An 11,869-nucleotide genomic window follows, 5' to 3' on the forward strand; every position below is an offset into this window, starting at 1 on the left:
TTAAAATTAAATAAAAACTTTTGGCTATTTAAATTTCTGTTTTTTGGGTCGAATTTGGGGGGTTTTAGGAAGGATAATCACGAGTATTCGTAGAATCAACGTGATTAGCCTTCAATCTCTATTAGTAGCTGCATCAATAACTAAGAGATAATCTAATATTTTATTACCATTTAGGTGTTCTAATGTATTGTCAAAAAGATTATAAAAAATCCATTAAAATCTTATTAGCATAAATCGAAGCTATATAAAAACTATTTTACTATTTGAAAACCCATATTGCTCGTCAATGTGGCTCATACGGTTGCAAGACCGAAACTCAAAGGAATTGACGAGGCCTGCATAAGCAGTGGGGCGACATGAAAATTTACCATCCTTGACATATAAACAAGAAAACATGTCCTTAACGGTTTCGATAGTTTATTAACATAATATAATTTTTATAGACCTTTTAAAATCTTATTAAATTTTAATGGATTATTATAGAAGTGTTTTATAATACAAAGATTTATATCAAAAGCCTATTCTTTTGATAGCAAATTTAGTTTTGACACTCACATTCCAACGTAAACACCAGGAGAATCATGAACAAAAAGAAACTCTTTGAAAATTTTAAACAATGTATGAAACTACTTAGCCGAGTCCAATGGTCATGCATAGTAATGTTATGAGTCAAAGATCTATCAACATTGTTTTCAAAAGATTGAGTTTTGCAATTCTAAAGTGGGTTGCGATACAACTTTGTTGCCCGTTTGTCTTCTGTCTTGATGTAAACATATGGTTATCATTCTATTTATGTATGAAAAGCAACATTACATTCATAAGCTAAATCTTTATCTTAATTAACCAGAATATTTCACTTAGGAAATATGTCAAGTATCAGTTCTCATGTTCTATACGAACTGTATCAAGAAGATTTCTTAATAAACACCGTTGCAACTGTGAAGACAGGCTTTGGCTAAGATGGCCATATATATTAATACTGTTATCAACAAGAATCTTGATGATTTCTATGCGAATTCTATAAACAATTGTTATGACCAATTTATTTGTAGTACAAGAAATTAAGAGAAAAGAGCCATAAACCATACACATCATATAATTTAACCAATGAATAAACTCCCTTGGTAAAAAAGCCCAACATCATGTAACTAGGAAAAACCAAAATAAGAAGTGGCGCAACCCATCCAAGCCATTTCGATCAAGTTTTGACCAGGCTCTTTTTCATCTATCATTCGCCAAAATCAATACAACTAATGATGTATAACCATGACAAAATATTACAAATCATCAGCTTGAATTTGAATTAGATTGCTTGATAATGACCCAGTTGGTACAAAAAACGAAAATGAGAAGAATAAAAAGGAAGTCCCAACATAAACAAAAGACATCAAGATACTTGAGATTTCAACCAACACGAGGGTCAACCACCTGTCCCATAAACAGCACAATCCCAGTCACATCTTCTCTAATGACATACAAATACGGATGATCTGCCACAAAATCAATCCTTTTCGGCTCCTCTTCCTCCCACCCTGAGGCCTGAACAGCCACAATCAATATCATCTGTGTATGCTGCAGCTTCAGTACCTTCTTCACAAACCTCCACAAAAGCTTTATGACGAATGCTTACATAAAGGGTTTCACCAGCAACGATTTCAGTCAAATCCGATTCGTTAATGAAAGGCAATGCAAGGCCTAATTCCATCAACAAAGGAGAAACTTCAAGCTGAAATGAGATTTTAAACTTTGGTATCAAAAGCTGCCCGACTTCTACTTTTTCTTGTGGAATGTGATGTTCTAAATAGTCAGATGCAGAACCAATTTTTTCTACTAAAGATTGAAGCCCATCTTTTGCATCCGGGAGGTAAAAGTACATTGTGAAGCGACGTTCATTTTGTTTATCATCACCTTGTAAATACTCCCGCCCAAATAAGCCAGTCCGTACGATACGGGAAGATCTTCTGTACTGTGCCTGACGAGGTATGGGCAAAAGATCTGACTAAAGATACGATAGCTTATTGACAACAGTATGGCGAGCAGCATGCTCCTGTACTGTATGTCACTATTAGCCGCTGCCTACTCACCAACTACTGCCATACCACGTGCATAGCCGGCAGTTGGTGGAAAAGGAATAGTACACAGCAGGCCTGGTCACTATCAGCCGCTGCCTACCCACCAACTACCAGCAGGGCACGTGCGTAGGCCACTGTTGGTGGAACAGGAATACTGTTGCAGCCGGCCACACCTCCTTGGAAACCTACCTTCGGCTATAAATACCCCAAATGGTATGATCATCTCATCTTATCTTGTATCATCATATTATACCTGATATCTGCTCTAGCAATCTCTTAATATACACTTATATTTAAAGAGCAATCTAGTCTGATTCTCACGCCGGAGGGTGGTCACAAGGAGGAACCCCCCCCTTCTCAGTGACAAGCTCACGGTGTCTGTTTTGCAGGTTATCAGAAGAACCATCTTCTCTGGGTCTAACCCCTCGTGGGAAACATCTATCTAACCCCCAGGTTACCAGTAATCTGACCGGGGTTCACTTAGTGTTTCTTCATTGGCGCCATCCGTGCATAAAGCTAGAACTTCATTTTTCTCCAGTTTTTCCAAACTACTAGAAAGATGGTTATAGAAATTCCGGTAACCACAACCCCAGCTACTGGGGGGAATACCGGCTACACAGTCTTTACAAACACTACCCCGGTTACCCAAGCCGGGGCAAGTGAAGTAAATTTTACGAACACTACCCCAGTTACCCAAGCTGGGGCAAGTGTAGTAAATAATCGCTCACTGGGATTCACCGATACCCAGTTAGAAAAACGAACAAGACTCCCCCGCCAAACACTCGATGAAGTCAAGGCATGGGCGGAGGCACGTCAGAAGGAATTCCAAGCTGAGTTGGACGAACGCTTGCGTTCCGTCCAACAGGCTGACGAATTTGAAGAATACTGGGACGATGACTCGGAGGAGTCCGACTCCGACGCGAACCCTCGCCATAGGGCAAAAGGGAAGCGTAAGGAAACGGACTCCCAACCGAGAAGGCATTTTGGAGAAGCCTTCAAACCAAAAAACACAGGTGGAAGTCCACGTGACTTCTCCAAAACATTCAGACCAAATGTTGCAAATGCAGGAACGTCCAAATTTGCAAGGGACATTGTAGAAGCAATTGCCCCAAAAAGTGCCAAACAAATGTCCAGCATAGGCACATATGATGGTATATCCGATCCAGATGATCATTTGAACAGATTCATAGCGGGGGCAACCGTCAGTAGTTGGACGGAACCCACGTGGTGTTACATGTTCCAAATGACGCTTGTCGGGGCTGCTAGAGCGTGGTTCGATCGTCTACTGGTCAACCACATCTACGACTGGGCAGACTTCCAACAGAAGTTTAGCCAACACTTCAGCCAGCAAAGAAAGTATACCGAGGAGCAATGGACAATCCTCAAGTGCATTCGAGAAAAAGATGAATCTTTGCTAGACTTCATCACTCGCTTCAATTCGAAGAAGCTAAGTCTGGGTAACATTAGCGAAGATCTTGTTCGCGCTGCCTTTATTCAGGGCGCGAACGACCCAGAGCTCATCCGCACCTTAACGGGTAAAGATGGCATGCCATCCACATGGGATGCCATCATGACAGCAGCAAAACGCTTTGCGGAAACGGAGAAGCAACTGGGTAGAGATCTCCCACAGAGCACAAACCTCTACACCCAGAAAACAAGAGAAGACAACGTCCTTACCGCCCGATTAAACAAAAAGCGCAAGCTAGGCATTTGGCAGTCAAGGGTAAACTTTGACACCTCATCCGGCTTGCAACATCGGTTAGGCGGAAGGGATAACGTACAGTCAAACAAGAACTCCAGATGGACGCCGCTCACCAAAAGCGTCACCGAGATATTCGCTACTGAGGAGCTCCCATGGCCAAAGCCTCAAATAATCCGACATCGTCACAATGCTGATCGGAGTAAATACTGTGACTTTCACAGGACAAAAGGCCACAACACCGAAGAATGCATAGACGTAAAGGACATGGTCGAAGCATTCGTCAGAGATGGGACACTCGCGCACCTCGTGGCGCAATGAACGTTGAGCAGGCTGATGCGTGTAGAACCCCAGCTGGGGAAAACACGAATAAAAATTCCAGCTTCAATGTGGACTACATGCTGCGTAAAGAACGAGATCCCGAACCAGGTGCGTATCGGCTCGATGGCACTCCCATCCCAACATGGAAGGGAGCTCAATTACACAGTTTGCATGTAAATCAATTCCAAATTTGTAAAGAAAAGGCCAAGAGCCACTTCTAATGGAAATGATTCTCCTTAGAACATCGACGCTGATGATTTTACATTTATACTTTAACACTGATGCCGGTTTTCACCGCATACATAAGTGAGTCGTTGCATGGGGAAGGCGGCAAAACCCGCATAAACCCAAAAAACGGCAAACCTTCACGATGGTCAGTTGAAGGGGAAAAGTTCAGTTATCCCATTAAATGAAAGTGCCGGTCTATCCGCATGAATCATGAGAGGAAACTTAACACTAACCTATTGACAACCGCGCGTCGAACGGTTAATTCAAAACAGAGAATTTCTAACAAAAGGATGAGGAAAACCTACACGCAGGTCGGATATAGGTTAAAGTTTAGCCATCCTACTAAGTGCAAGTGACGGTCCTACCCGCACAATCACGAAAGTGGAAGCAAAACTTCACACCTATTATCTACCACGTTCAAAGGTTAACTTATCCTCAAAAAGGATGAGGAAAACCTACGCGCAGGTCAGATATATGTAAAGTTTAGCCATCCTACTAAGTGCAAGTGACGGTCCTACCCGCACAATCACGAAAGAGGAAGCAAAACTTCACACCTATTATCTACCACGTTCAAAGGTTAACTTATCCTCAGAAAAGATGAGGAAAACCTACACGCAGGTCAGATGCAGGTAAAGTTTAGCCATCCTACTAAGTGCAAGTGACGGTCCTACCCGCACAATCACGAAAGAGGAAGCAAAACTTCAACCTATTATCTACCACGTTTAAAGGTTAACTTATTCTACACTTGGAAAATTGCTAATTTAAACTAAAGTATGCAAGTCATATAACGTTTAAAAAGCAAGGAACCCAATGAAAGTAGCGGTCTTACCCGCAAAAAGATTTATATTCCACAATGATTCATTACAAGAATGGCCGGGTAACTACCCGCCTACAAGAAAATAAATCTATACAGGCTAAATCTATCCTAGCAGTGGGAAGGGATCTTCAGGATCAGGCTTCAGGGCCACTTCCACTTGGACCAGCACCGTCAGTAGAGCGTGGCAGTTCAAGGAAAGCTTTAAGGATAGCTAGCCCATTATCAGCAGCAGCAACTTGGTTCACCTTCTCCACCACCGGACGCGGGAAGGCGGCATACTGATTCACTGCTTGGTCGTAAACAGCTTCAGTATCAACATTGTACAAAGGGAAGTTGGAAGGCGGGATGCCATTCTCAACGAACCCTAGACCAAGCAGGAAGCCGGCCTTTTCCCCATCCTCATGAGAAGCGTTGAGGGCTGCGCTCATAGCATCATCATAAGAGGTCTCAGCAAAGACCCGATGCACAACCTACAAAAGAAAATATACAAGTGTCAAAACCTTTTCTATTTACAAAGAAAAGCGTAAAGACATGAAAAGCATACCTGAGACAACGCTTCTCGAAGAAGCCATTCCTTGGCAACCAGAGCTTCTTGGAGGGCAGCTTGAGCTTCGTTACGGGCGCGTTCGGCTTCACTCTTGTTGAGGTTGGCAAGCAACACTTCTTTAGCCGCAGCCTCTTCGACGCCCTTTAGCTTCCGCTCAGTATGGTCAAGCACCCCCCTCTGGTCCAAGATCTCCTGGAGCTTTTTGGCGTCTTCCATCGCCAAGGCATCATGAGCCTGCTGGAGAGCCTCTAATTTGGCTTTAAGCTATTCATTCTCCACGCGTAGAGGCTCAGCAACAGCTTCAGCCTTGGTGGCCCTCTCGGTTGCGTTCCTTGCAGTTTCCTTAGCCAGCCGAAGCTGTTCATTAACAGCTTGGGCAGCCTTGGAACGTGCCTCGAGCCGGGCCTGAACTTCAACCTCGAGGGCCTTGAAGGCCTTCTCCTTCTCCGCAGCCACTGCGGTAAGTTTTTGGTTCTCCTCCCGGACAGCCCGCGCCTGAGCCACTTCTTTAAGGCGAGCTGCTTTTAACTTGTCGTTTTCACGACAAAGCAGCTCGACGCGCGGCTGCATCCGGGCCAGGAGAACCCGAAGCTCATTGGTTAGCCTACCCTCCTGGTAGCTAGCCATGGCTTCCCCCAACGCACCACTGGGAGCAGCGTGACGAGCCCACTCCACGCACTCCACAGGGGTGCGAAGGGTTGTTCCTCGGCGAATGTTCCATCGTGGAACATACACTTCATTGGAATCCGACACTGCAAAAAACATAAAGCAGTTAGGAAAAGATGATAAAAAAATATATATAAAATGGGCCAAAAGAACCCTACGCACCTGTAGGGTCAATAACAGGCCGATACCCGCCAAACCCATCACCTGAACCCAACGGAAATCCATCCAAGAGGTCAGGCAGATGGGAAGGTGGCAGAGATTGGCGAGAAGCCCCATGCGTACCTGATGGATCGGCCGTCGTTGCCGATGACGGGGGCATGGTAGCAGCCGCCGCGGTCGCCGCCGCGGAATCCGCAGCAAAAGTAACCGCCGGCTCGGTGAAAGATGCGGTAAAAACAGCACTCACGGCCGGCGGTGACGTCATCACAGCTGGAACAGTCGGCTCAAAGGAGTGAGCAACTGAACCAGCGGAAGCAGGCGCAGGCGCCTGGGTCGTCGCCTCAGGTAGGCTGACCGGGCCTACCGTCATTGGCGGAGAGGTACTCCTCTGCGCTCCACCCTGGAATGCGTCAACGTCCACGCCTGCACAAAGAAGATAATTATTAATGATGGAAAACTATGAAGTTAAAGATAAGCAAGTTTGTACTTACGGGTTTTGTTGAGCCTAAAGGTACGGAGAGGCGGGGACGAACCCGATGGAGCCGGCCTCTTTGCGCCGCTCACCGTCGTCTTCTTGGGCTCTCCGGAGGTGACAGTCGCAGCCTCCGGAGCGGTGGTCTTATCACCACCGGGATTCCCCGCCACCTCTTCACTCTCGGTCTCCGAATCAGACCGAGGCGCCGGATCGGCAGTGGAGGCCACCTTCACCTTCCCCTTCCCGCCGGCAGCCTTCTTCTTCCGCACCAACGGAGGACCATCTGCGGATTCCTCATCAGAACATACGATTAAAGGAATTCCAGCAGAGGTTTCAACATTGAGGGGTCGAGGGTCGAATAGCGCCTTACCTGGCCGCCTGGCGCTAAGGATCTCGTGGCCTAGCGGATAGACCTCCACGAACCGATCCGCCGTTTGTTCTAGGATGGGCAACTCGTTCTCGTCTAGAGCGCGAGTACCCATCCGAGCGGGACCATCAGCCTCCCGCGGGTACAGGAGCGACTTCAAGTCGTTCCCCTCTGAAATAAACAGGAAAGAAGATTAGAAGAAATTCTAAAATAACAAAGAGAAACAAAGCATACCGTAAGGAACAGAGTTCGAACCGTATTCGAGGACGATTGGGATCTTTTGCGCATCGGCAGCCTTCCACACCCGGCTCATCCCCAGCATCACCATCCCGGACTCCGCAAACCGGTAAACCGGAGATTGGACCCGAGATATCTTCGAGAACCATTCCGCCTCCTGGTAGTTGGAGGCGTGAAGGCTTGGGAGAGCTTGCCCATTCTTAAACTTCATGGCAAGGGGGATGGCGCGAGCGGAGATGAAGAAGAACTCCCGCTTCCACGCGCGAAGACTGCGCTCGGTCGCGCAAATCTTCAAACCCTTGATTCGGGTTATCAGGGTATACCACCCCTGGATGCACCTCCAAGTGTAGAAGGTCATCAGGCGGTCAACATAGGGCTCAATGCCCAGAATCCGGCACACCCACTCGAAGTGGCGAACCTTGGCAATCGCCATCGGATGCACCTCGGTCAGGTGCACACCGTGCCTCTCAAGGACATGGTAAACAAACTTTGTCAGTGGGAACCTAAGATTCCCATAGACAAAGGATGCAGCATATACCCCGATCTTGCCTCTGGGGGCATCGTACACAGTCTGATGGGGTTCAGGAAACTCAGGCTCGAGAGACTCGAGCATGAACTTCCTTACGACGTACTGGTACAGATCGACAGGCAGAGCACACTGGCACTCGCCAGCAGTACTCTTGTCATCAGCTGTAGATTCGAGATCACGAGACATCTTGTAAAAGAAGAAGAAAACGATTTCGGGAGAATGCTTGCCTGAAAAGGTGAGTATTCGCCGGAAATCGCTTAGAAGATGAAGAGAAGAGTGAAAGTGTGGATTACAAAGAACCCTCTCCCCCTTTATATACTAATCGCAACTAATGCGATGAAATTAATGCGGAAGAGAGAGAAAACGAAGGTGCAATGAAACTATGACACGTGGCAAAAAGCAAGCTGGCAAAAGCTGTTGACAGGACGCATACCATTAATTTCGCGGCCACGCGCCCGAAAAATCGCGCCCACGCGCCTGAAAAAGCCTCTGGAATGACCATGTACTGTCACGTCACCATAACTTCCTGCACATCCTGACACAGTCAGAAGAAACCGTCGCACGACGTTTCAGAGGTTTGGACTGTTCTTATCTTTCCACCAACTCTTCGAATTTCAAAATTCAAAATTCAAAAAGATTAAAAAGTAAGCAGGAAAATACCCCTTACCTTGGCAACCAAGTAACCGTAAGACGGATGCGGGTACAGTGTTAAGGCAAAACCCTTCACATACCTAGCACCCGCAGGGAATTGAAGCCAAGAAAACCTTGGCAAACAAGTAACCGTAAGACGGATGCGGGTACAGTGTTAAGGCAAAACCCTTCACATACCTAGCACCCGCAGGGAATTGAAGCCAAGTAAACCTTGGCAAACAAGTAACCGTAAGACGGATGCGGGTACGGTGTTAAGGCAAAACCCTTCACATACCTAGCACCCGCAGGGAATTGAAGCCAAGAAAACCTTGGCAAACAAGTAACCGTAAGACGGATGCGGGTACAGTGTTAAGGCAAAACCCTTCACATACCTAGCACCCGCAGGGAATTGAAGCCAAGTAAACCTTGGCAAACAAGTAACCGTAAGACGGATGCGGGTACGGTGTTAAGGCAAAACCCTTCACATACCTAGCACCGGCAGGGAATTGAAGCCAAGAAAACCTTGGCAAACAAGTAACCGTAAGACGGATGCGGGTACAGTGTTAAGGCAAAACCCTTCACATACCTAGCACCCGCAGGGAATTGAAGCCAAGAAAACCTTGGCAAACAAGTAACCGTAAGACGGATGCGGGTACAGTGTTAAGGCAAAACCCTTCACATACCTAGCACCCGCAGGGAATTGAAGCCAAGTATACCTCGGCAACCAAGTAACTATAAGACGGGTGCGGGTACAGTGTAAAGGCAAAACCCTTCACATACCTAGCACCCGCAGGGAATTGACGCCAGGAATACCTTGGAAGTAAAATAACCGTAAGACGAGCGCGGGTACAGTGTTAAGGCAAAACCCTTCACATACCTAGCGCTCCGCTGGGAATTGAAACCAAGAAGGATCTTCTGGGCAATGCTTGCGGAAACGGAAATAATATCCCCGCATAGCGGGAACGTCGAGAACTACGTTGTTTGAAGCTCCAGGATGGAATTGGTGGTTTTAACATAATTGATCACTATGTTTAAAACTACCAAAACCTCACGGAGAATCCACACAAGTGGGACTCAACGCTCCTGACTTGCGAGGAGGTTACAGCCTACCCGCATCATACCCAAAGATCAAGTAGGAAACTCGGGAATTTCTGCAAGTGACAAGGACTTCCGCGGGAAGAATCCCCATGGAAAACCTTAAAAAACCCTTTTCAAAAACCCTTTGCTTAAGTCCAAAAGTTCACCTCACTTTATTAAACACTCATGAGAAGAACATTGGACTGGGGGGACTTGAAGAGGTAGGTCCCAGCAGAGCCCAGTTGGACCCGCAAGACTCACCTTGAAGAGGAACGTCTGCGCAGAAACCAACTGGATCCGCAGGACCAACCATGCTCAGAGACGTGACGTCCTTACGCGCAGTACGCAAGCTGTTCCCGCAGGAAATGCCTCCCAATGGTGAAGGACTCCGCCTGTCCCCGCAGCCTCGGATACAAGCCATCAGGGAAGGCCACCCGCGCAGCAAGGCTACACGCACAAGGCACTTATCTCTCAATCACTCAGTGTCACCTGAAGGAATGAGCAAAGCCGGGAACAATCCCGCACAAGGGCGGGAGGGGGAATACTCCCGCCCAAATAAGCCAGTCCGTACGATACGGGAAGATCTTCTGTACTGTACCTGACGAGGTATGGGCAAAAGATCTGACTAAAGATACGACAGCTTATTGACAACAGTATGGCGAGCAGCATGCTCCTGTACTGTATGTCACTATTAGCCGCTGCCTACTCACCAACTACTGCCATACCACGTGCATAGCCGGCAGTTGGTGGAAAAGGAATAGTACACAGCAGGCCTGGTCACTATCAGCCGCTGCCTACCCACCAACTACCAGCAGGGCACGTGCGTAGGCCACTGTTGGTGGAACAGGAATACTGTTGCAGCCGGCCACACCTCCTTAGAAACCTACCTTCGGCTATAAATACCCCAAATGGTATGATCATCTCATCTTATCTTGTATCATCATATTATACCTGATATCTGCTCTAGCAATCTCTTAATATACACTTATATTTAAAGAGCAATCTAGTCTGATTCTCACGCCGGAGGGTGGTCACAAGGAGGAACCCCCCCTTCTCAGTGACAAGCTCATGGTGTCTGTTTTGCAGGTTATCAGAAGAACCATCTTCTCTGGGTCTAACCCCTCGTGGGAAACATCTATCTAACCCCCAGGTTACCAGTAATCTGACCGGGGTTCACTTAGTGTTTCTTCATTTATCATCACCTTGTAAATAGGGAAGACCCAACTCTTTGAAATCATCATATTCACGCACGAATTGGTATTTGTAGCTGGTCATGAAGGGAACTTGAACTTTCTTGCCATTGAAGAGGTGGAACTCAGATTCTATTGTCATTGACGGGTCAAACCTGTCACTCCATGCTCCCTTGAAGTAGATGGCATTTGCAAAGATGAACCTGCTTAAGTTGTCAATTGAATCAGCATCTAGGACATCTTTTATAAGGCCATTGGTCTGCTTTTCTGCCCATAAATTCACTTTATCGACTACCTCTCCTGCCTTCAGTAATCAATAAATAATATGTTAGCTATCTCAAATACAAAGTCTTGTAACTTTGACGAAAATGGGGTATGAGAACTCCAAACCATTATAAGCTTACAAATTGTGAACAACATAACAAAGCAACAAACATCTAATGAACAATTTGTGAACACCACTAATTATTATTGAAGGTAAACCTGGCTAGAATATATCTTTATTTTTATCTTTATCTTTACTATATATAATACATCAAACAAGGGCAAATTAAGACACTAACTTTTTGAGTAATTTACAACTTGTAATACATATGATACATCTCATAAAGCATCTAATATAAGGGCAAACTTGTCTATTACAAAATATGCTTAAAAATAATTACTATATTTCCCCCTTTACTTAACTCAAGTTTTGTAAATTTATAAAATAGTTTCAACTTTGAAAATAATTACAATATTTACCATTGTGTCTTACGTTTAAGGTCATTGTGTTATATGTATTTACCATTGTGTCTTACGTTTAAGGTCATTGTGTTATATGTATTTACCATTGTGTCTTACGTTTAAGGTCAT

General features: G+C 45.8%; 1 pseudogene across 1 annotated transcript; it reads right to left on the minus strand.

Annotated features, from left to right (window-relative positions):
* Positions 1 to 901: 901 nt before the first annotated feature.
* On the minus strand, positions 902 to 11,407 carry LOC143574148 (serpin-ZX pseudogene; annotated as a pseudogene). Its single transcript, XR_013142540.1, has 3 exons — positions 11,360 to 11,407; positions 11,027 to 11,318; positions 902 to 1,908 (listed from the first exon to the last, which is right to left on the minus strand). The product of XR_013142540.1 is annotated as a serpin-ZX pseudogene (transcript).
* Between the last annotated feature and the right edge of the window lie 462 nt (positions 11,408 to 11,869).

Source organism: Bidens hawaiensis, unplaced genomic scaffold (assembly GCF_021521415.1).
Source record: "Bidens hawaiensis isolate Kalapana, Puna unplaced genomic scaffold, B.hawaiensis_p1.1 tig00026854_1, whole genome shotgun sequence".
In the NCBI taxonomy this organism is placed as follows: Eukaryota; Viridiplantae; Streptophyta; class Magnoliopsida; order Asterales; family Asteraceae; genus Bidens; species Bidens hawaiensis.